The sequence below is a fragment of the Lepisma saccharinum genome, chromosome 21 (assembly GCF_977018435.1).
Source record: "Lepisma saccharinum chromosome 21, izLepSacc3.1, whole genome shotgun sequence".
Lineage (NCBI taxonomy): Eukaryota > Metazoa > Arthropoda > Insecta > Zygentoma > Lepismatidae > Lepisma > Lepisma saccharinum.
Genome location: NC_139249.1, coordinates 64,973,615 through 64,997,835, shown reverse-complemented (window position 1 = coordinate 64,997,835; position 24,221 = coordinate 64,973,615). Strand labels below are relative to the sequence as shown.

General features: G+C 37.8%; 1 protein-coding gene across 1 annotated transcript in view; it reads left to right on the top strand.

The window, feature by feature from the left end:
* The first annotated feature begins 11,650 nt into the window (after window positions 1-11,650).
* Window positions 11,651-24,221, top strand: part of Brr2 (U5 small nuclear ribonucleoprotein l(3)72Ab) — a 164,030-nt gene continuing 151,459 nt past the window's right edge. The window contains exon 1 of the mRNA XM_083143160.1: window positions 11,651-11,740. The gene's annotated coding sequence lies outside the window, so the exon portion shown is untranslated. The remainder of the gene's footprint in view (window positions 11,741-24,221) is intronic.

The window sequence follows — 24,221 nt, the reverse complement described above, 5'->3', positions numbered from 1 at the left end:
CTTGAAATTTGGCATATATATTTTTTATATCACTGACACTTGGGGCGTAAGCAAATCTGCAAAAAATTTACATTTTATTTTTTGCCTTACAAAATGAAACACCCTAATGTTAAATCTGGATGATAATTTATGAAGAAGAAATTTATGATTAATTTTGTCAAAGGCTTTCGAAATGTCCATATATATATTGTCAAGTTGGGAGTTATTATCAATAGCTCTGGTAGCATGCGAAAGTAAGACGGAAAGATTTGTTAGGAAAGAGCTGCCTGGAAGAAAACCATGTTGTGCTGTGTTGATATATGGTGACGTAAACTGAAGTAACCTGTTTTTGATGATTTTTTCACAAATAATCAATAGTGGCGATAGAAGTGAGATTGGTCTATAGGATTTTACACATTTTTAATCTCCAGTTTTGTGAATGGGCACAATGTTGGCCCGTTTGAAGTTTTTCGAAAACAAACCCTTAGAGAAACATTTGTTGAGTAAGGCAGAGAGAGGAAGAGCCAAGGAGTCAGCAGTTTTACGTAGGAATATTGTGGGGATTTCATCTGGACCTAGGGACCGGTGGAGGGACAATGAAGCGAGAAGGTATTTTACTTCCTCGGGGGATGTTTTGATTGAAGATAGTGTGTGAGGACAAACAGAATTTAAGTGGGGGAGAAAGTCGAAAACTGAGGGAGGTGAGAAGTTCTTATGAAAAAAAAAATATTTAAAAGTTCGGCTCTTTCTCCTTCACTAGAAATATCAGTATTATGAACAATTTCTTTAGGTATACATGGGCTTTGTTTTCTTGAATTTAGTAATGTGAAGAATCTCTTAGGGTTTGTAGTACATTCGGTTGTTATGTTATTTATATGTTCACTATATTTTTTTCTCAGTAGGTATTTTGAATGACGTCTGATGTCACAATAGGTACCGTGAGTGTGAACATTAGGGTGCTGCTTTCATAGGTACCAAGCCTGTTTTTTTTATTTTTTAACACAAAGAGAACTTCTCTGTCGAACCAGAGCGGGTATTTGGCAGATCTCGTTCTCGCAGTGGGCACGAAGTCCTTTATCATGCATGCAGAATTTCAACAAAGTTCTCAACGGCTTCATTCACTTCCTCATCCATCAACAAGAACCAAGGGTAGGCGTTGAGTGCATGCTGGATGACATTCCACGGAGCTTTTCGCCATAGGTGGTGGGGAGGGGGGGGGGGTTGGTTCTGCTTGACGGATTCCTTGTCTTTCTTCATGGTAGGCGGGTGCGTTGTGACATCGAGTGAGTCATGGTCGGAGGTTAGAAGATTTTTTTCCTGCAGTTACCTGCATATTAGGCAGGGTTGCTAGTACATAGTCAAGGTTGCTGTCACCACGTGTTTTATGCAAGTTGAACTGTTTTAACCCTATTCCGTGAATGAACGTATCAATAAAACACTGATCATTTTGGCAGTTTATAGTTCCCGTATTTGGGCTTTCCCAATTGATGGACAGGTTGAAATCACCAAATAACATAATATCACCACTTGTCATTGCTGCTAATACCAAATCCCTGCAGGCTTCGAGGATGGAAATAGGAGAGTTCTTATGTGGGCGATAATACGATCCAATTAGCAGGGTTTTTTTTTTAATTGAGTTCTATCCAAATAATTTCACAGTCCTTGATTAGGTCTCTTCGTATTTTACAATTCCATTTAACATTAACGCAGATCATCACTCCTCCACTACGACGACTTGCACGATCATTTCTAAATACATTGAAATGCTTTAAAAAAGGAAATTCACTATCCATCACGTGTCGTTTAGCCAAGTTTCGGTGAAAACTGAGCAGTCATATTGCAGTAGCTTCATTAAGTGAATGTCACAGTCAGAAAGTTTGTTTTTTATACTTTGCACGTTCTGGTAATACACGGAGAAAACAGTATCATTTCTTTGGGAGGGTCCCGGTTTGACATGGACGTCACCGCACAAGAGCACGAGGTACAAGAGGTGAAAATAACCGAGAGTGGATCGCTTACCTCGCGGTCGTTGGTCCTCGGACGTCCGTAGTCCCATCATTGCTGCTGTCAGGCCAGAAGAAATTCCAGCGGCCGGAAAAAAAAAGTTCCTATTTTCCACGGCTCCAATAATGAGCCACTATTGGCCATAGTTACTTCAGTGTTCTGATTCACACGTACGTGGTATTGAAAAACGCAAATGAAGCACAACACCAAGAAAATAAAACCACAATTTGCAGAGCGAAGAAACACGCTCCCAGTACTATCCTGTGGTTTCCACATCTGGTAGAGAGTTTCTCATTTTGAATTCATTAAATGTACATTCCAAACTTCTTGGTGATCTAAAAACAATTTTGAAATTAACTCTTCTAAAAATTTTGTCAATTTTATGTGAGAATCCCTTGTGGAATGGAATGCACACAAATTTCTTTTTAACAGATTTTCATCTTTGTCTGTATTTCTCTTTTCCTTTAGTTTTCTTGCGACTTGTTTTTTGATTTGGTTTATTCTGTTAGTGTGAAAGCCATTTTATTTTGCTATATTAAAAAGCCTTTCCTCTTCATTTTTGATATCCTTATTATTAGAACGTACTCTTTGTGCTCTCAGGAAAAAAAATAATAATATGTTATCCATTGTTATACGTGAATGTTCTGAATAGGCATGGATGTATCTTTCGCCTGCTAATGTCTTCCTATGGACTGATGTTTGAATTGTTGTGTCAGTTGTCTTAATTTGCAGATCAAGGAAATAAATTTAACAATTATAGAGCTCAAACCAGAGGATACCACATCTTAACATCTATATATATCGTACATTACAAAAATTACTTACTCCAAAGACTATCAAAGAAAAATGATGAATTTGTCCAGCAACATCTTAATTTGTAGTCTTGGCAGAAGAATTAATCAACAGCGAGCACTAATGAATCAGAGCTCTTGCTTATGGTATTGCTTAATTTTTGTTTCAGCGCCCGCAACCCTCTCTTGCCATCTTCTGAACATTACATACGAAAGTGAATTCTCCATCCTCATATGTATTGTTATAGTTTACATAACATGTTAAAATAATAAAATACTATAATACGTATCAAGAAAAATTAATATAACTAGAGGCAGATCAATCCTCGACAACAACAAAAACATACGTTAATATTAAATTATCGGATAGGACATAATGTCAGTCATAGTATATAATAATATATATCATGCGTTTACGCACTTAATACATTTTTCTTTATAATTTTGGGAGTTTCTTCATAAACGTACTATATTTAGCTCGATAATTTAACTTTATAATTCCTGTAAATAAGATAGCCCTAGAGGTTGCGAGACACGAAACAGAACAAAAAAATATTTCTTGTAATAACTATTCTTGACGTTAAATGTGTGTATATAAAACAAAGAACCGCAAAGGACCATACTTCCTAGCTACGTGGAAAAGTATGATATCACGTGAAAAGAAAAGTCAGTTATTAAAAACATCTATAAAAATAAAAGTACAGTCGCGCGGAATGGACATTTCCACTATGACATAAAAAACGTTTTAAATATATTCATTTTACTGATAATGACACCAAACTGAAATGTGCAAAATATCTCGGCGATATTTGTTTTGGTTCTCGAGATACACGTCTTCAAACACTGTTCAAATTCACCTTCTACGTCACAGATTTGAAAACGTCCTCTGCACAGACTAGACAGGCCTGACGTCATCCTTTAGAAATGCGTGCAGGCTGGGCTTCTACTCGTCCCGTAAACTAGCATGGGTCATGCAAGCGACAGTCATTTCTTACTGCGTAAAACAAGTATCTTGTTATAACTTCCAGTGCAAAAATAATGTGTGCTCCATGTGTTGGATATGAATTATACCCTAACAGTATAGCAGTATTTACTGTAATTCAGCCACTTGGTAGAGGGTTTTCATTATGCTGACAAAGCAATAATGGTAAGGTAACAGTTAATGGCTGAACACGTGAACAGCCTTGTTCATCGCCAATACATAGGTTCTGACTGGCAAGAAATTATTATTACAAAAATGTCTTTTCTGGAATTACAATTATTTTCGTCATATTTTCTTCACAATTTTTAAAATAACAATACGTTTAGACAGGGTGCGAAATCACTGTAGAAGTAAAGACCATTCCAAGGGAAAAGGTAATTTTGCGTGAGACTATCCCATGCAGATTGGTGGGGGAAGCAGCAGACAGTCACACACACACACACACACTCTATATACCTAGGTATACACACACACACACTATATATATCTAGGTATATGTATACACACACACACGTATATATAATGTCATTAAATAAGTGTCAATTATTAAATAATGAAATTAAATTATACAATATATTATATCGACAGTCCTTCATTCAAAATGTAATGCAAATTGAAGATTTTAGTGTTGCTACTACTGATGCTATGAACAATGATTTGCCTAAGGAGGGAGGGACAAAAATTAAGATACGTTAAGAGAAGATAATACTTTCCTGTATAAAATCCACATATAAATGCTAATACGTGTTTTATTAATATATTTATATACTTCGCGGTTGCTAACGAAAGCCGATGAGAAATGGAGAAGAAATTACAAGTCGGTCTTATTTCTGTGTTCTGGGGATAGCTGTGTTCAGTGTACTTAGAGATAGAGTCTTTGATGTCCGTTCCTTTGTACCTTTTGGTTTCGTTCTTTCGATATTATTCCAGTCAAACATTTTCGAATCCCAAATTAATTGTTTATGTTTGTTGTTAAAACAAAAACTCTCCTCCCCGGAAGAGATTGGTGGGGGAAAATTTCAGGACAAAATCATTGGTGGGGGAAAATTCCCCCCTGGATTACACGCCGATTTCTTCAATATAAGAGGTGATATGGCCAAAAAAAAAAAGGTACGCGGAGTTTTTAAATTTCCTGCAGTAAACGACAGTTTTCTTCAGTTAACATATGGCAAATTTATGTATTTATCCTACTTTTACGTCGCTTTTCAGTCATATTGTTTAATGGTTAGTATGTATCTTCTCTAATGTCACATTTCTTCCCACTTTTGGGTAATCGCGACAATGACTACGAGTAGTATTCGAAGCAGGAGAAACTCCCCCACCCCCACTGCCACCAACACCAACCGAGCACAATCTAAGTATCACCCAACCTGCCCTAAAGACGAGACGAAACTTTGGTCTGTCCCATCTCATTTCGAATCATTCTCTTTTCCCGTCTCCTTTTATGAGATGAGACGCGAAATGTCTCGTCTCGTGAGCAACACTAACGTTAACAATAGAAGTATCCCCTTAGGCCTACTATCCCCAAAGGCTCGAGCAAACCTCCCCTCCTTCACCAAACAACTTCCACTTCAATGAAAGGACGTTCACAAAGGAAGAGTCATGCCCAGCTCGAGAGTCAAACCTGGAACATGTGAGTTCCTCAGTTAAATTATGAATTTTGTGTATAATAATTAAAACGCCAGTTCATTGGTGGTAATTCTGAATCGGCAGTTTGGTTTGCATATACACGTATAAGAAGGATATTATCCAGTTTTAGAAGGCTCGTAGCGTTGAAACGAGGAGTCAAAGAAACAAAAAAATAATTAAGAAAAGTTGTTTTCTCTTTATGATCACTATGCACTGTAAACGTTTGTACGATAAGCCTTTGCATAAGTTGTCAATTCTATATTTTTCGAGACTTGAGACAAGAACGAGAATTGCCCTCCGAAACCGAGACGAGACTGTCAACGAGGCATTTACAAATAAACACGAGACAGACATTTACAACTCTCAACGAGAACGAAACCAAGACTACCATGTCTCGTCTCGATAGGATCCCTAGTGATGAGGTTGTGAACCAATTAATTAATGCGTTCGGGGAAAGAAATGAGGCAGCTTTTTTCGCAGTACAAAATTCAAAATATATTTCAGTATGTGATATACGTAATGTTATATACATTATTTCCTTGTAATAATTACACATAAACACTTGGTCAGTAACCAATTTTACAAGCAAAAGTTTTCTCGTGGCTTGATGAAAACACGCACGCAGCAGAACTCTTTCGTTTATCTTTCACGTGAGCAGCAGGGATATTTAATAGAAGAATTACCATTATAAAATAAATAAAATTTCCCTAACAAGCAAAATAGGTTTTTAGGCACTAAAAAACTTTTGTTGCTTTTTTTAACGAAACGTTGACGTAACATATTATTTCTTGCTATTATTTCTTGCATGAATCCAGTATAGAAAGATTCAGTTACTCAACCAGTCGTTGCTTTGTTACTGCACAATATAAAGAATTAAATTTGATAAATCATGAAATTTTATCACTAATTTTAATTTTACGTGTGGTATTTGAATGTAACTTCACATCAAATATTTTCAAGATGGCTCTAAGCCTTTTTATATTCAAATAAGAGCTGAAAAAACTCTAAAATAGTTTTCACCTGTTCCATGTTACTTCAAAGTGGTCCCAAAACTCAGTTTGATGTGGAGTCGAATTATCCCTTTGCCCTAAGGGTTCACAGCGTATGGGTTAAATGTTACCATTATTTGGGGGCATTTTGTGAAGTTCATTTTTCTTCCATATTGAAATTCTGTGGACATTTCCTTCTTTCCAGTGTGTTTTTATTTTATGATCTACAGTGCTCGAAGTGGATACTCCTATAGCTGGTATGCTTGGTCGAGGAGGATTGGATTTATTTGGTGTTTTAAGTCCACTTTATGCACAGTAAGGCTAATCGGGACTGGACCTACAGTTTAAAGTGGGATCCGAACCACTTGTGCCTCCACCGGGTATCGAACGCGGGACCCCTTGATTACAAGGCGACGACGCTACCACTGCGCCATCAAGGAGGCCTCTTGGTCGAGGAGGGTCTTTGTGTAGATCAGCATGGAGACAATGAAGAAGTGGGGGATGCTTATGCAAATTATCCTAGCAGGAGGGGATGGTTAATGGAAATGTGCATAACTGGGGGAAAAGCACCCCTCTGCACTCCTTCTCCACACCCACAACTCCAGCACTGACGATCTATTATTAATATAAAAAGGTCTTGTTTCATGAAATATATCGAAAAGAAATGCTATTGTTGAAATTATTATTAATAATGTCCACTATTATTAAAATTGAAATCCTTTTCGGAATTCAGTCTTTGCGATCGACTTTCATTGAGTGATGAATTTTCAGTGAATGAATTCCCATCACCGCCCTATTACCCGTCTTTCAAGGCTGGAGTCCCCCATATTTCCTTCTACTAGATTTCAATTGAACTTGTGATGCTGGGTTAACACTGGAAATCTAGAGATCCAGTTCAACCCCCAAAACAGAAATGAGCACATTGTTGAATACATTAGTTACTATTAGTATTAGAAGGCTAATGTGAGGGGATTACTTTATATCATACATTTTAGTCCGATGAGAAGGTCCGGAAAAATGCAGATAGATACCTCAAAAATATTTAGATCCAATTTGTGCAATTGAAAACTATATTGATTTATTAGTGCGCAATTAATTTCCCTGGACGCCATGGCATTCTCTAATTTACAACTTTTTTTTAGATCATTCGTGCCCAATGGCTGGCTCCCGCCGCCCCTCTGAACTTGATGAAAACAAGAATAGCAGATAATGCGAGCGAAACAAGCAAGAAAATTTTACAAAATGAATTTTTATTTGCATAAAATTTGAAATCGAAGGGGTAATTGTCCCCCCTGTAGTTGAGTCACTGTATAATGCAGACATATTTAAGCAATATATGTTTACTTTGGATACTTTAGGCTCACTGCCATTGTTAGTCAACAGTTGCTCGACTAACCTTGTGTTAATGCGAATACCACACACCATTCCCCCTTCCATCCAAACCGATTCTAAAGGCATAAGAGATAATGTTTTATTTCAACCCTATCGCCGCGATCACCCACAGGTAGGTAGAAAACCTATACATAATAACCAAAACTAAAAATCAATAACAAGTCAATCAAACATAGTTTAAAGTGGGATCCGAACCACTATGTGCCTCCACCAGGTATCGAACCCGGGACTCCTTGATTGCAAGGCGAAAACGTATTTGCGCAATCGAGAAGGCAGTTATAAATATCTGATACATAAAAAATATCAAATAAATTCCCTTATATGTATTAAATACTAATGTATTTTTACATGTTTAGTAATTTACTTTTATATTTAATAACATTATAAATATTAATCATATAGGCTCTTTCTTCTCAGTTGCTTGGTAGAAAATTTGAAAAGTTTCATGCACATACATAATATATATGTATAGTTTGTGTATGTCTGTGTAAACCACAATCTTCTTGCCCCCCCCCCCCCAAAATCAATCTTCAATGATTTCGCGCCCTGGTAGCAGGCCCGTAGCCAGGAATTCTTTGTAGGGGGGGCGAAGTCAATCCTAGAAGGGGCAAAATGTTAATATATTGTGTCCCATTGGCAGATATAGCAGGTTACACACTTGCCCCTCCCCCAAAAGAGATAAGGAACAGAAAAGGAATGATATCTTGAAACTCCAACGAACAAAAAAACTTCGAGCAACATCAAAAAGCAATATTTCGATAATGATCTTTCCAGATTGCCAAAGAATATAAAGTTTAACATAAATAGGCTAATAGGGACTGTATCTACTTGATATTTACAGGTCGATAATGTTAATAGACGATTAATATGTACCAACAGCTTTGGGCCTCTCTGCAGAACTGATTAAGGGAGCCCTTTATAAATCATGCTTCATAATGATTCCCTCTAGTTTTCGGTATGAAGATTTTTATTCACAAAGGAATCTAACAAGAATCCAACAACACCATTGTGTTGTGTTATGCAAGAAAAATCAAATTACCTAAATAATAATGGTTACATATTATCTACACTGTGATGAATTGTGTAAAAATTTGTAATACATTTTTTGTAGGCATACTTGCTAAAACATTAAAACATGGGTCCCTTACCCCACCATGGATTCTATTTGCTACAAATGAAAGACTCTTGCATCACTACAGACAATGTTTGCCTACTGGTTAGGTTAATCATTTTGCAAATTATTGTGTTGTTGAAATACATGTGTTTGACACCCGAAAAACAAATAGGAATCCCTTGATTGATCAATGACTTCTTGGATTACAGTGTCATCATTAATATTTTATATCAAGTTTTATAGAAGGAAATGTTGTATCCTCTTTACATTATGAAAAAATCTTCCTTAATGGCTATGGTACGAAACCGAACGATATAAGGGGCCTCCTTCACCTTACCCCATTTCCGCGGCACGAGGTCTCTGGGCCGCTTATCACCACCACTTTTTGAGCAGAAGCATACAAACCCCAAATATCAGGGTTTTTCTTTATGCTGATACTTATTTCTGCCAGTCACAGAATGGCTTAAGATATATGAATAAAATTAGGAGAGTCCACTCCATAGAAGAAGAGTTGACATAATTATTTGTCAAAAAATTAGGTTGTGCCTCAGGTACTACAGGCACAATGAATTGTCATTTTCTTGAACCTATATTCATAGGGTGCCGCCTGATAGCACCGACAATTTTTACAGTTTGTACAGGACATCAAGGCAAGCAAGTTTTCTCATCGTCTAATTCTTCTTTCGATGTTACAAGGAATCGAAATATGGCATTTTCTGTCCTCAATGTATGCAATCCCATTGATAGCTTCGCTGTTGCAAATGTCATTTATTTTTACTGCCGCTTAAAATTCTGAGAGAAATATATAAAATGCTATGGAATTGATATCATGGAAACAGTCAGGGTGAAGACTTAACTTTCCTTTATAAAATGGATATCATAGCACACGCCTATGTTGCTTATGTTATTTGCGTATGCGTGCGAAGGAGCAAGAAAATTTTACGAAATGTACTTTTATTTGTATAAAATTTGAAATCGAGAAGGCAATTGCCCCTCTGTGCCCCCTGCAAGTGCCCTTAGCCGTCTGGAAGAAAAATGCAAGAAACACTTGAAAACTAATTCCATCTTTAGTATCCATTTGTCCTGCTATTCTTAGAGTCTGCTAGTCAGGTTTCTTTACTTCAATGTTTGCCCCCCCCCCCAGATTGGACTTCCTTCCAAGATTTGGATGGACAATGCCCCTGCTCCCCCTGTGGTTGCAGCACTGTTTGTGAGTGCCTCATCATAAATTTCACGTCAACACTCATTGTCACGATTAGCTAGATGTGGCAGAAAATCAACGCTAAGTAAAAAAATCAAATATGCACTCCCTCTCTCTATCACATGAATCGCTATTACCAAAAGGTAGACTTGGGAAACAAAAAATTATGCTGTTGAGACTTCATAGCAACACATCCAAGAAAAACATCCAAATACATTAGGCATCTGTAATACACGACTACTCAAAATGTCACAACTGTTCTAGAAAATTGAACTTTGAAAATTGCGAAATCATTTCACGAAGTCTGAATCTGGAAGAGAATTTTTCCGCAAATCCTGATACGACATTATATGGAATCCTACAAACCTTCATAAATCACCAAATCAATAAATGTCTTTGTTATGTTGCTAGACTAATACAGGATATAATTGTAAAGATTAGTGAGAATTCCAGGTAGAAATGTGTTCTGTATTTTTCACAGGGGGGGCAAAGAAGGCTCTCAACTGCCCCCCCTGCCCCCCTCTAGCTACGGGCCTGCCTGGTAGGGTATGTAGCTGCCTGGCAAAGTCCTCATTCCGTAAATTCAAGAACTGCATGAAATCAGAAAAAGACATATATTCCCCCTCGTTTTCAGAAAACCTGTTTCACAACCCACCCCTGTCCTTTCTGTGGTGAAGGACACTCCAGTGGGACAATGAATCTCCCCCCTATTTACTGCGAGCAGCAAAAGAAGACGGCCGCGCCATCTACTGGCCACCGATGGAAATGCAATTTCAAAGCGCAGCGAGGTTTAAATATGGGGTAATCTTCTATACCCTAACTATTCTATGATTTAACTCTACACAGATTTGCAAAACTGCTGTACACGTTGGCTCCCCGTGGTCTACCCCAGTGAACTGGACGCTCGAAGCAGACGACAAACGACCTCTCTAAGTCGTGACGTATTAACATGGCGGGGCGTGTTTTCCAGCGCAACGCTAGCCTCGCAACTTTGGAAGTCTGGTTTTCCCCTTAAACTGAACCAGAGAAACGCGAAAAATTGCAGGGGTCATTTTTTCAGGGTGAAATTTTTAAAATTGCTTTAAAAAAAAATTGAGTGGAAATGTCCATTCTTATGCATTATTCTTGACCAGATTCTAAACAACAGATCACTTAAATTTTGAAAGTTGCAAGTGACGTAAAATAGTGCTGTGCAAATTTTAAGGCATTTTTGAGTTCCGATATCTTTTCTGTTGTTGACGATCGTCTTTTCAAAAGTCTTACTTTTACAGCACTGATTATTCAACTATCATGTTCAGACATCATTTCTGAGGTTAAGTTGATATTAATCTTTCAATTTAATGTAATAGCAGCACGTTCGGCATCAGACACAACACGGCTGCTGCCACCTACAATAGTTTGCTTTGACCAGGCCCGCTGACCAAAGTCGACAGTCAATTGGAGACAGGGTCAATTACAGGAATGGAATGGAATGGAAGATGAAGAAGATAACCAAAGCACCGTGACACAGACTAATGCGATTGAAAACATCGAAACGCATTTCCTACGTTTTTGTGTAATGTGATTTCTTCATTATTTATAACTACGTGTTTTCCTAACAGGAAGTATAATGAAATTGTGTACGCTGAAGCTTCGTAATTAGTAAATAAGAGTTCGGTGGTTAGTATTTAAATTTTCACACTTGTATAGCTTTCAAGCAAATTTTACCCGTCCGAGAGGTAGTTCTTGTGAAAATTTCCTTGTGTCTACATTCGTATGCTGTAGATGACTTTTTTGTACTCTTTGTGGTGTACAGTTTTCTCACGCGGTTATACTTTCCTCAAGTTTTGTTACAGGTAACGCACACCAACTAGTGTGCAAGTGTGGATTACTTTCTGGGAACCAATGATTTTTGGTTTCATTGAAAGATGTTATTGGGACGTTTTATTTAACTCAAAATTTGTTTCAACTAACCTAAACCACAGATAACCGATATATTTGGTATAGCCTATATATTTTGGTATAGTCTCTCATGTCTTGGAGTTCTTACAAAATGCATACATAAAGAAAATGATAATGTCATCAATCAAACATAACTGGCCTAAAACGTATACATAGCGTATAAAGGTTTTGAATACACACAAATGTAAAATAGTAAAATAACGTATACATGGCATCCAACCTCGCTAACTTTACTAGAGCTACATTTTTTTCTGAGCAGCGAATTTACAATACCGGAAGTATCTCCAATTTGTTTGAAATTCGGCATACTCACTAATTTTGGCCTCCTAATCACGAATCTACAGTGTAAATTTGGCGGTCACGTCTAGAAATTACAAAATAAGTGGGTCCGTGAACGGAGTAAACACCCTTGATTTATGAAGAAAACAACGGTAAATTTCTCGTAAGGGAGAAACGGATTTCATCAAATTTACAGGAGAAATTACTTACCGAATGCAGTTTCTTTATACTTCTGGAAGTTCGGGGAAGTGTTTTCTCGCATCGTTCATTGAATTTTGACGGTAAATCATCTATTTTTCGATATAAATGTGTGACCGATGCACGGAAGTTCTTGCATCCATTTACTTCCAGGTGGATGTAGCCTGTGTGTGATGACGTAATCCTGGTCAGTGTTTCCAAACACGTGTTTTTGTAACTGAAGAAGATACGTTTCTAAAAATGCTTTGTGGGGCTATGTGTCAATGGTTCGTGGGGCTATGCGTCAATGGTTCGGGGGGGTATGCATCAATGGTTCCTGGGGCTATGCGAGAATGGTGTGTGGGGCTACGCATATTTTTTTCGAAACCAATTTTTAACTATTGTAACCTATAGTGACCCTACCTAACCTAACCTTACCGGAAATGGCCGTGGGGCTATGTATGAATGGTTTGTGGGGCTATGCGTCAATGGTTTGTGGGCTACGTAGGTATCTTTGGGTGCAGTGGGGTGGAAATACTGCATGCTGAGTACGGTAGTGAAACTGTGATCGCCATTTTGCGTGTTACCGAAGGCAAAAAGAAACGAAGAAAACTTACTCAATATGTCGCAAATATAGCTTATTTCCGTGAAATAAGCGAAATGCCACTTTCAGCAATGTTTCTCAATGCAGAATACGTAAGTACGAATATTCAAATTAAATAAACTAGGAAATTTCAGCTGTTTGTCCCTTACGAGAAATTTACCAAAACAACTATTTTTTTTTTCAATGATTTGTGTTTCAAAACTGTGTTTATGATGACCCTTAATTTTTACTATGCTTACCTAACCTTAACGTGAATGGTTTGTGGGGCAAACATTTTTGGTAACACTTTACTATACCAGAGACGGATTTCTTCAAATTTGCAGGAGAAAGTACTTACGCAAATCATTTTCTGTAGCGTTGTTGATGTTCGGTAATGTAGTTTTGATCCATTTTAATGCGAATGCATGTGGTTTTCTACGAAAATGTCTTTCCGACGTGCTATGCTGCTGCCGCCATTTGCTTTCTGCATGAGACCACAGTGTTCATGTGTTTGATGACGTAAACGCCGTAGTCAGTGTTTTAACCCACACAGTCTTTTCGCTATTAGATGACGAGTCGTTGTCCGTATATGCTAAATTGAATTAAAGGAGTGCTAATGGAACCTAACCTAACCTAGTAGGCATACCTTGTCCCCGTGATGGTTCGTGGGGCTATCGTCAATGGTTTTTGGGGCTACCCGTGGATGGTTTTTGGGGCTAACGTCAATGGTTTAATAATTACTCTTTATGTCAAAAATTGACCTTTTTTTCGTGAAAAAATTTCGTGGTGTTTTTAATTTTTTTTAAAATTTAGGTATTTTTCGGTGAACAAGGTTGCAACACTGCATGCACACTCCAAATCGACAAAACACTGAAACACTGGCACAACGCGCGATGAACGGGTAATCTATCGCCATATTGTGTGGAAATAAGGAAGACTAGTAAGTACTCGTTAATGTAAGACATAGACATTATTTTCGTTAGAAATTCATTATTTCACCTAAATAAATGTTCCGCAATGCAGAATAGTACGTTAGCAATGTAAAAAGTGTGAAATAAATCATTGACAGGTGTCTCTGGTATAGTAAAGTAGTACCACATTTTTTCCACCTTATGCAAGATGCCATTTTCTCAAATGCTAATCAATGCAACATGTATCACTTATCGCACAACATTGTAGCAAACACACCGTTGCCAAACTTGCCTCTATTTGAAGTGGCATTCCACAATCTCTTCTCCCTCCATATTCTCATTGTCACTGTCGTCTTTGCATAACGATCTTTTCATTCCTTTCCTCCTCCATTCTTCCACGATCAATGATCTCCAAGTAACAAAGTAAAAGTGGGGCAACGCTGTAGACAGCGTAACGAATAGCGAACTTCACTTGTTCACATCATCAAACATGGCTACCATAATAGTGTATCAACAATCATAGCGTTAATATCTGCACGTAATTTCACAATTTCTTGAAGTGACCACCAATTTTTAACTGCAGATTCTTGATTACGAGACCGAAATGAGTGAGTATGCATAATTTCAAAGCAATCTGAAATACTTCCGGTGTTGTAAATTTATACCTTTTCTAAATAGAACCTCAACAAATATAGATACTTCTGCATTGTTATTATGTAGTACAAGGATGAAATATGTCAATATGCTAACAAATATCTTGTTATGAAGGCCATGGTACCGATTGTGTAATGATTTTTCGGTAAAACTTCGACACTGTCCCAGCACCTCTCACTCGTTCATTTCGTCACTTTTAACATTCGTACTTACCTATTCTGCATTGCGAAGGATTCTTTAAGGTGGTATTTTTCTTTTTTCACGAAAATAATTTGAATTTTTCACAATTAGAATAATTATTTTTCTTCCTTTTTCGTTTGCATAAGACACAATATGGCGAGACAGCTTGACTAGCGTGGCACATCAACATTGGCTATGCAGTGTTTCCAACCTTGTCAACCAAAAAATTCCCCACAAACCATTCACGGATAGCCCCATGAACCATGCACAGATAGCCCCAGAAACCGAAAAATCCTTAGCCCCACGAACCATGCACGGATAGTCCCAGAACATGCACGGCAAGGTTAGGTTCGGTTACGTTAGGCAAACATAGTTAAAATTGTCATCTCCTTGCTAAAAACGGCATGGTTGGAAACACAGAGGGAGTTACATCATCAAACATTCGCAACATTTGGTTCACGTAGTGCAAGGAAATGAAAGGAACAACAATTTTGCGTCAAGAGAGATATTTCTGTTCAAAAATACATGATTTCCTGGTGAAATAAATTGCACGATGAAAGAAAATACCTCCACAAACTTCTAAATGCTACAGAATCTCATTTCCGTAAGTAGTTTCTTGTGTAAAAATGAAGAAATCCGTTGGGACCGTGTTGAAGTTTTACCAATTTTTCCAAAGGAATATCAGAAATGCACTTAGATCACTGGGAATGATTGTGGAACTAAACTTGAATTTTGGAGGAACTAATTTGTACATTTCAAAGATTCAGAAAGCATTAATTTGTATGGAATTATGTCATGAAAAGTAAGTTGTTCAAGTGACTTCACTTGTAACTTGCCTTTGAACCATTCCTTTTACATAGACAATGTAACGCTTGCGGGTTGTCTGGCGTTACGAGGGGGACTATTTTCTCAGATGGTAGACATTAATACACAACCCGTTTAATATATATATCTGTTATTTATTATTCTAATGGTTAACAATATTGATTATAGACTAACTCCCTATCTCTATGGCCATTTAGTGACTTGAACTATTCCTATAAGTAATAAGTCCCAAGTGTCACCACTTGGTTAAGTTGAGGCTTACCCTCTAAGATAGGAGCAGCGAGCTATGGCGCGGCCTCTTGTCGTCTCTCGGAGTATCTGGACTCAGCCCCTTTTCTATGATTCTCCTAGTATTTATTAACATGGGCGTCCTTGTCTCAATTCCCCAACCCAACTTAGTATACCGCAACCTTGTGGTTATTTTAGCTGACAGTCCTTTCTGGGGGAGAGGTATGGCCTTGCTGACCATGACGAAGGCTTGTGGTCCGTAGACCTCGAGCTTATCGTCCGGGATGCCCCCAGAATATTCACGGTCAAGGCTCTGGCCTTGTTGAGCTAAACCACCAAACTTCCTGTAGGTAGCCTTGTCAGGAACCTTGCCCTTGATAGCTTTTGGGGGGAAGGAAGGGCCTGGTCTGTATCACACGTGTTGAGGACGAGACAAGTGATAGTGACGCAAGTCCTATTTCCTGGTTTTGCTTTCCTACTCTTGGCAGAGACAACGCCCCATTATGTAACTTGCAGAAACGCTCGTTACATATCGCCCGTCCTTATCTTAGATGGCCTCCATCTAAGCTGACTATTGACTGGTTAGGCTTCAATTATTTACCTATGTATTTAAACAATCTGATTGCTCAAGTCACTGGACCCATTTGGAGTTAGATATAAATTACATGATAAGTTAGTTTACATAATAAGAGTATAGTATTCTTCAAAAGTTTATGGTTAAGATTTGCTTTTTATTCCGTTGTTGGTCACTGCACTATTCACTTTCACTTGTGTTCGCTAATGGTTTAGGGTCCCAGGATTCCTTCCTGTTTCGTCCTAATGTGGGCGACGGTCCTAGGGCGGCCCTCGGAAGTGGCTCCCCGTGGATAGGAACAGGTTCAGTCATCAAAAGGAGTAAAGTTGTCCATAGCTCTGAAACTGAGACTTGATTTAACAATATGGTAATTACTCCAAGATACATTCATATACTGGACATTTCGGTGCTTCGTAGGAGGGAGGTCTATCGTTTTGCCCACGCATAATGACAGGAACTGAGGCATTCCGCTGGGTTGTATGGCTTCTGCGATAGATTCGGTAACCTAACCATGATAAGAATGTGACCATTACACATGTCAGTAAGCTTAACCAAATGTGAAGATGAACTAAAGATACTATTTTCTGGTTCGTAGGTGATTCCATTTGTTTGACAACCATACATTTAGGTTTATTAATTATATCAGATGTACACTCATAGTTAGTTATATTAGTTTGGCGGTGATTTACCCAATGTATTGGTAAAAATTGGGATATTTGTGCCTTTGTGGGATCTGGGAGAATGCAAGGGAACTGTGCTCTATAACATTTAGAATTTATACACATTACACATTGACAACCTAATTGAACTACTAAGGTTCCATAAGGGGAATCTCTCTTAAAACTAAAAAGTATGCTTTCGCATTTAACTGTTATTTCCACATCTGGTGGTGTCAATACTAAATAGGTCGAGACGTTTAATAGTACAGGTAAGTTAAGTACAGGGTCTTCATGACAACGTAGTGGGCAGTACTGTTCTATAGTAGTAGCATCCTGTGTAAATATAGACTTTAAACATCTGTAATCTGAGGTGTATATGTTTCTGTAAGGCGTAATAAAACATAGTATATCATTAGTTAGAGAACAAGAGTGTTCGTAAAACGTCTTTTCATATTCATCGATTAGTACTTCATCTGATGTTAGTGTTATTTGGCATATGTTGTTTTTGAATTGAAATGGTAGGGGTTTTATGTTGTACGCTCGAAATTTGGATCGTTTACGCATAATTGGTATTTTCAGGCCAATTAGGGTATATTGTGGTCCTATGGTACATTCTAGTATTGGAGTGTTGTAATATTGCCCTAAATTGGTTGTGGAGATGGCCAGAGTATAATTATATTTAGCTATCTTTCCTTCAAGTCTATCTAGATGAGATACGAGGGTGTTGAGAGGTAATATAGCTGGGTGTACCTTTCTGTTTTGGCATGTTGAGGTTAGAATATGTAAAAATTGAGGTGGATTGACAAAAGTAAGATCTCGAATATTAACCCAATTTGTTGCTGGAAAGTTCTGGATTCTATGTTGAATTTCGTTTATATCCTGTTCCTTTAAGAAAAGAGTACGTATGTGGGTTTTAGTAATGCGGAAATAACTCCATCCTTGAAGTGAGGGATCGGTAGTAATCGTAGTGTTTCCCAATGAGGAGGGCAAATCTTCCCAATCAATTATTTCAGAAAAAGCAGCATTGTACTGTAGACGATATAATAGTGGTACAGAAGTTTCATATAATATAGGTGGGTCAATTTCGTTGATATAGATTCCTGATGTTACGAAGGTTTTAATTGTTAAGCCATCTACAAGTATGGGTGTGTGTAATGTAGAGATAAGGACGGCTAGTCATGCTGTCATTGAGAAATGTATGGGTTTATTTCCATCCTTGAGTTTACGGGGCAGTGGTTTAGGAACTGTCCCTGTTCCTGGTTGTATTTGTACTTTAGAAGTATTGTCGTTAGTGAAGAGAACCTGTCTAGAAGTGGTGTGTGAGGGTTGGCTTACTAAAGGAGTGAGTTGACAACAACATTTTACATATTTCTTACATATCCAATACACAATGAATATCATTAGAATTAGAATTAAAATAACAATAGAATAATTAAGGAATTCATGAAATATTTCCAGTGAAGTACCCAATGCGTCAGTGGTTTGGATTTGACTGAGTGCAATCAATTGAGTGGTCATAAGACGACTCTTATATATTGTCCATGCTACCGCAAGAGTAAGGACTATATTCCAAACAAGACTTAATGATATTTTGGAAAGATTCTCGTTAGAGATATCAGTTTTTATATCTTCCAAATCAAAATTAAGATCGTCATTTTCCTCATTCGGCTCTGTCTGAGTTGATATTTTCAAGAATGGTATCTTCTTGAACCAACTAGCGTCTAAGCAATCATTAAAATGTTTGAATTCTGCGGCTTTACCTCCGGAAAATAAGACATCTATTTTCATCGTTGGTATTTTTCCCCATGAAGCGGGCAAAATATGGTAGCTACGCAGCTTGTCACTAGTCTGACTAGAGCATGGAAAGGTTCTAGGAATTACAGTTTCTTCTGTTATTGATAGAGAGCAATTACATGGAAGGGTAATTTCGAGTGCACCGGCGTGAGTTTCATTAGTATCTAACGTAAAAGATCTGCCGTTGCATTCGCCTTTTATTTTTGACGGCGGGTTGGTGATTACATAATGGTCCTGTGCAACTTCCGTTACGATAACATTACTTCCCTCGTAGCATTGATACATACAGTGTCCGGCTAATTCCTGAATAGTTGTGCCTTGGCGTATCTTTTGGGCACACGAAGAGCCCAGGGTGGCATCGTGACCAAAACGCGGTAGGTAACACATTGGAGAATTGTGCGGGTCGCAGGTAGCTAGGAAAGTACCTGACAAGAGTCGAACCGAATTAGTACTAGTGGCGGAAAATAAAGGTGGATGTATTATGTTACAAGTGCTGTTTTGCCATCTAAAAGGCACGGTGAGGAATTCTTCTAAAATAGGGGTCTCGCCTATTTTCGTGATTGGAACCTTTAATGTGACTACTACCTGTTTAGGAGAGAACAAGCAATGAGCTAAAGGTACAGTGTAGTATTTCATTAGTTGGGATGTTGGGATAGCTAACTGATATCCATTTTTTGCCAAGGTAAATTGCAATTGTTTAAGATCTCTTTTTAATGTTTGTGGCCTGATTAGATATAAAGGAATTTTGTGTGAGAAGCAAGAAGTTCTAAGTTCCCTTATTTCGGCATTTATTGTCGAGCTCATTACTAATTGGTGCAACACAACAGATTTCAAAGCCAATATATTCATGTTATGAGTCGTTCGATTTGCACTATTTGCTAATTCAACTAGTTTATTTCCGAAATTAGATTTTAGTATGTCTACTTGAGATTCGAGTTTAATCACAGTGTTATTCGTTTGTTGAATTAGTTCGCGAAGTTGGGATCTCAATAAATGTACCTGCTGATGCTCGTTTTTAAGACTAGATGTAACTTTGTGGATTTCCGAATTAAGTGTGTGCTCATTAACCAAAATGTCATGGAACTGACTTTCACTCAAAATTCCGCAACACCAGTTCGCGAAGTTGCCAATAAAATTTAATCCAAGTCCACGCGTAACTCTGTCATACTTCTCAGGAGGTGATGGAAACTCTACATAAGTATCATTTAAATGTAATAAAAATAGTTGTTGTAATTCACTTACCATATGGTCCAAGGCATTGAATATTTCGGCGTCGTGGTTCGTTTCCACATAATTTACCTTTCCTGTTTTTGCCAATGTTACCAATGAATGGTCAACCACGTTGTTCACTGGAAGATCCTCCATGTAGGTAAGGGGAACACTTCCTTCATATAGGATCACCTTCGGCAACTGTCGCCAGTAGGCTCCTGGTGTAAGCCTAATAGTGGGAATGGTCCATACACCATCCAAGCATAAAAATAGGGTTAGGATGATCATTCTGAAACTAAAGAATGCGTGAGTGACGGCAATACTCCAATTTTTCTCCCCACCAGAAAAAGCTTCGTCCCGAAGCGAACGAGGAAAATAAGTAGAGAGAGAAAAAAAAACTGGGAATTATCATTTATAAGAATAAAAAAAAATAAAAAAATAATACTAATATAATAATAATAAATGAAAAGTAAGAGAAACCGATCATAACGTTGATTAACATACTACCACCAAAAAAAATATATGACTAATACTGAAATGACTAGAGCTATAACGGTAATATAAACTTTTTTTTTCAACTGACCATTAGGGAAATGTAAAATAACTAGGCAATTAAATCCATTAACACAATGAAAAAGGAACAAATCGAACTTAAACTAAACTTAAAACTAAAGAGTATAATAGAAAGTAATATATACATTATGTACATAGCGGAAGGGGAGTGAAATTACGGCTCATATAATCCCACTCGAGCTTCCAAGAATGAAGGCACATAATGGAGTAGTCCAGCCTCAGAATCATAAAAGGTATGTAAGGTCCACAAATCTCCAGCAATTCCTATTAAAGAATGAACAAAAGATCGTAGTCTTAATTGTTGAGTAGGTAACCTATGTAATCCTGCTCGCAAAATGGTGATAATGTCATGAACAACATACAAATATGCCGCGGAATCTCGCGGAAGTACCGCGGGCAAAACATTGAGACCTTCCTCAACATAGGGGTTGTCACCCGCGACAAATGCTCCCGGGAAATCCACATTAAGAAAAACGAATATCAGCAATTCAATTTCTTCATCCGGGTTTGAAGGCATGAAAGCATCCTGAATATCTACTGCTCGTGGTACGTAGAAATGTAGAGGTAGCGATGGGACTTCCGGCAGAAAGTCACGCTCAAAGTCCTCTGTAGAAATGACATTAATAATATCATCCTCATAATCCTCTTCTGATATTGACATGGCAAGAGGGGATGAAACAAAAGGAATCGTTGTGAGACTAGAAATTGAGTCTACACTTGCAATGTCCATGTCTGGGTGATCTGGAGAACCATTCAGTTTAGTACGCAAATAAATCTAATGTTTGTGAGGCGACACTAAATTCACAATCAAAGGTGAAGTCTAGCTGGTAACTTTCATAGCATTTTAAAATAAAAGATTTAATGTGCCCCAAGGACTGCTCCAGGAAATTGTCCTTTTCTTCAGCTTCACCTGAGCATTTATCCACAAATTTAAGAAATAATAAAATTTCTGCAGACACTACTTGTTCACACACTGAACTTCGGATATTTCCGACACTAGGAATCTCAAAGACTTCCGTGGTCAATCTGTATAACCAATGGTCAACATGAATGGCCATATCTGGCGAAGGGTATGCAGGGTACAAACATATATATGGAACACCATTTGATGGTCCTAAATGTACCACTATAATTCTTATGCAAAAGAAACGTCACTTTTACTAAAAATGTCATTAAACAATTAGAATTGCATCTCTATAACCATTAATCAATCTTTCCCGAAGTGGGGACTTCTGAAGGCGCCTTTGGTATTAAAAACTCATTTAGTTGTTGCAACAATTGTAATACTTCCAAATTATCTTTATCGCCGAAATCAAGCGAAAAATTCCTGTAAATTCCTGCTTTCATATGAATTCGAATAAAATTTCTGGCAATTTCTGTACAATCGGAAAAGAATTTGTCGGCCGACTGTGTTTTGAACAAAACAGCTAGATACTTGTTTATTTGTTCAATTTTCAGGGGTTCTAAAACTCTAGAGCACGGAACATTCAATTGAGAGGCTATTCCTTGGACGATTGATTGGAATTGAGGTCCTGCAGGCGTTATTACTAAATCCAATCCTTCGATGGTAACTTTTCCTAAATAACCGTTAGACATAGAATTTAAGAAAGAGAAAAGAAAATACACAATGAGTTCCACTTGACCTTAATTTAATGAACTACGGAAATGAAAATACAAATTAAACTACAAGGGTATGTAGCAATTACAACAGAGAGAAAAAAAATCGTGTATAAAGCAATATAAGCCTTAAGATTATCGAAGCGAATGAAGCGGATACACAGTTTACATTTGTATTTGTGTTTTATTTGCTGATTTACGAGTATTGTGTAGCTTGCGTATATTACACGCGCATAAAAACTTTAATTTCTTACGTGACCAATTTGAATGGAATATCATACGGCAACTAGAAAGAGAAAAAAAATATATAATAACTTTGTTACATATTGCGTAGTGGCAGAAATACGACTGCTCATAGTTATTTTAGTATGCTACTTGATGTGCGTTATATAAAAAGAAGTAAATTTTATGCAGCTCGTTTCAGCACAGAAAGTCGCTACGGTGAGGATTGTTTACCGGAAACGAGATAACAGCGTGACCGCGAATCGCTCGCAGTTTGACGAAACGAGGGGGAGAAAAGATATTATTGCTGATTACGCACTACGGAAAAGGAAAGGAAGACGACTGCAGCTATTTGATGTTCTTGTTTGTCCGGACTTAAGTTTCGTCTTTTCCTCCTGCCAATCGTATGCGTTGCGATAATCCAACAAGTGTAAAAAGAGAAGAAAAAAAAAAGAATACATCTACATATAGTATTAGGAAACCTATACATTCCGTCTACGAGCTAGAACTACAATTGCACATTGATTGATTGCCAGTATAAAATAACAAACTTTGACTATCACTTGGATGATACCTGCCTGGTAATCAAAACACTTGGTTTGAGTCGCGATTGTTCTTCAGTATTTAAATCAATTTTTTCATACTAAAATATCCACTAGATCATTCTAACATAATATTACGTATAATCGGCGTCCCGATTAACTTTGGTGCATAAAACGAACTTTCTCTACTCTGGTTGCTGTGCTGGGCGTGTCCAGTACCGTTTTAAACGAGATATGTTTACACGCAATGCTTTCTTGCCTTTTACTCTTTCTACATCGTAAACATTTTTTCCTCTAACATTTACAATATGGTAAGGGCCATCATATTTGCGTCTCAACTTATCTGAAAGCCCTTTTTGCCTGGCAGGCATATATACCATAACTAAGTCACCTTTCGCGTATGAAGGTTCTGTTCGGTTACTGTCGTAGCGGTTTTTAGCAGTATGATGCCGTTTATCATGCAATTCCTTGACTAAAACTTGTATGGAGCGTGCGTGTGTGCGATATTTCTCAGTAAATGGGTCTGTTGGATTTGAATTTAATCCAGCTTCGAGGGGAAACGTCGGTTTTCTTCCGAACATAATTTCGTATGGACTTAGCCCAATGCCGTCAAGTGCACTACAATTTGAGGCATAGACGATGAGGTTCAGATAAGATACCCAGTCTTTCTGATGACGTGCAACATACTTGCTCAAAATATTAGCAAAGCTACGGTTCACCCGTTCCGCCTTGCCATTGCATTCAGGGTGGTACCCACTTGTATTTAGATGCTTGATTTTGAGTTCGCTCAAAATATTTTCCACCAATGTTGCTTTGTACACTGATGCATTATCGGTAAGAATAGTAGAAACCGGCCCAAAGATAGTAAAAATTTTCTGGACGAAAAATGAAGCTACATTCTTTGCCGTTAAGCTCCTAAGGGGTTGAGCCAATACCCACGAAGAGAGCATATCGACAGCGAATATAATGTACTTGTATCCATTACTAGGTGTTATTGGTCCAAAAACATCCGAACTCCAGGATTCGCATATATTCCCGACAGGTAGCGGGTGAAGAAATCCTTGTTTCTTACCTGTAGGTGTATTTTTCTCCTGGCAAATCTGACATGAGCGTACATAATCTATTACATCCTTACGTGCTGTTTTCCAATAATACCTATCATTTACTTTTTG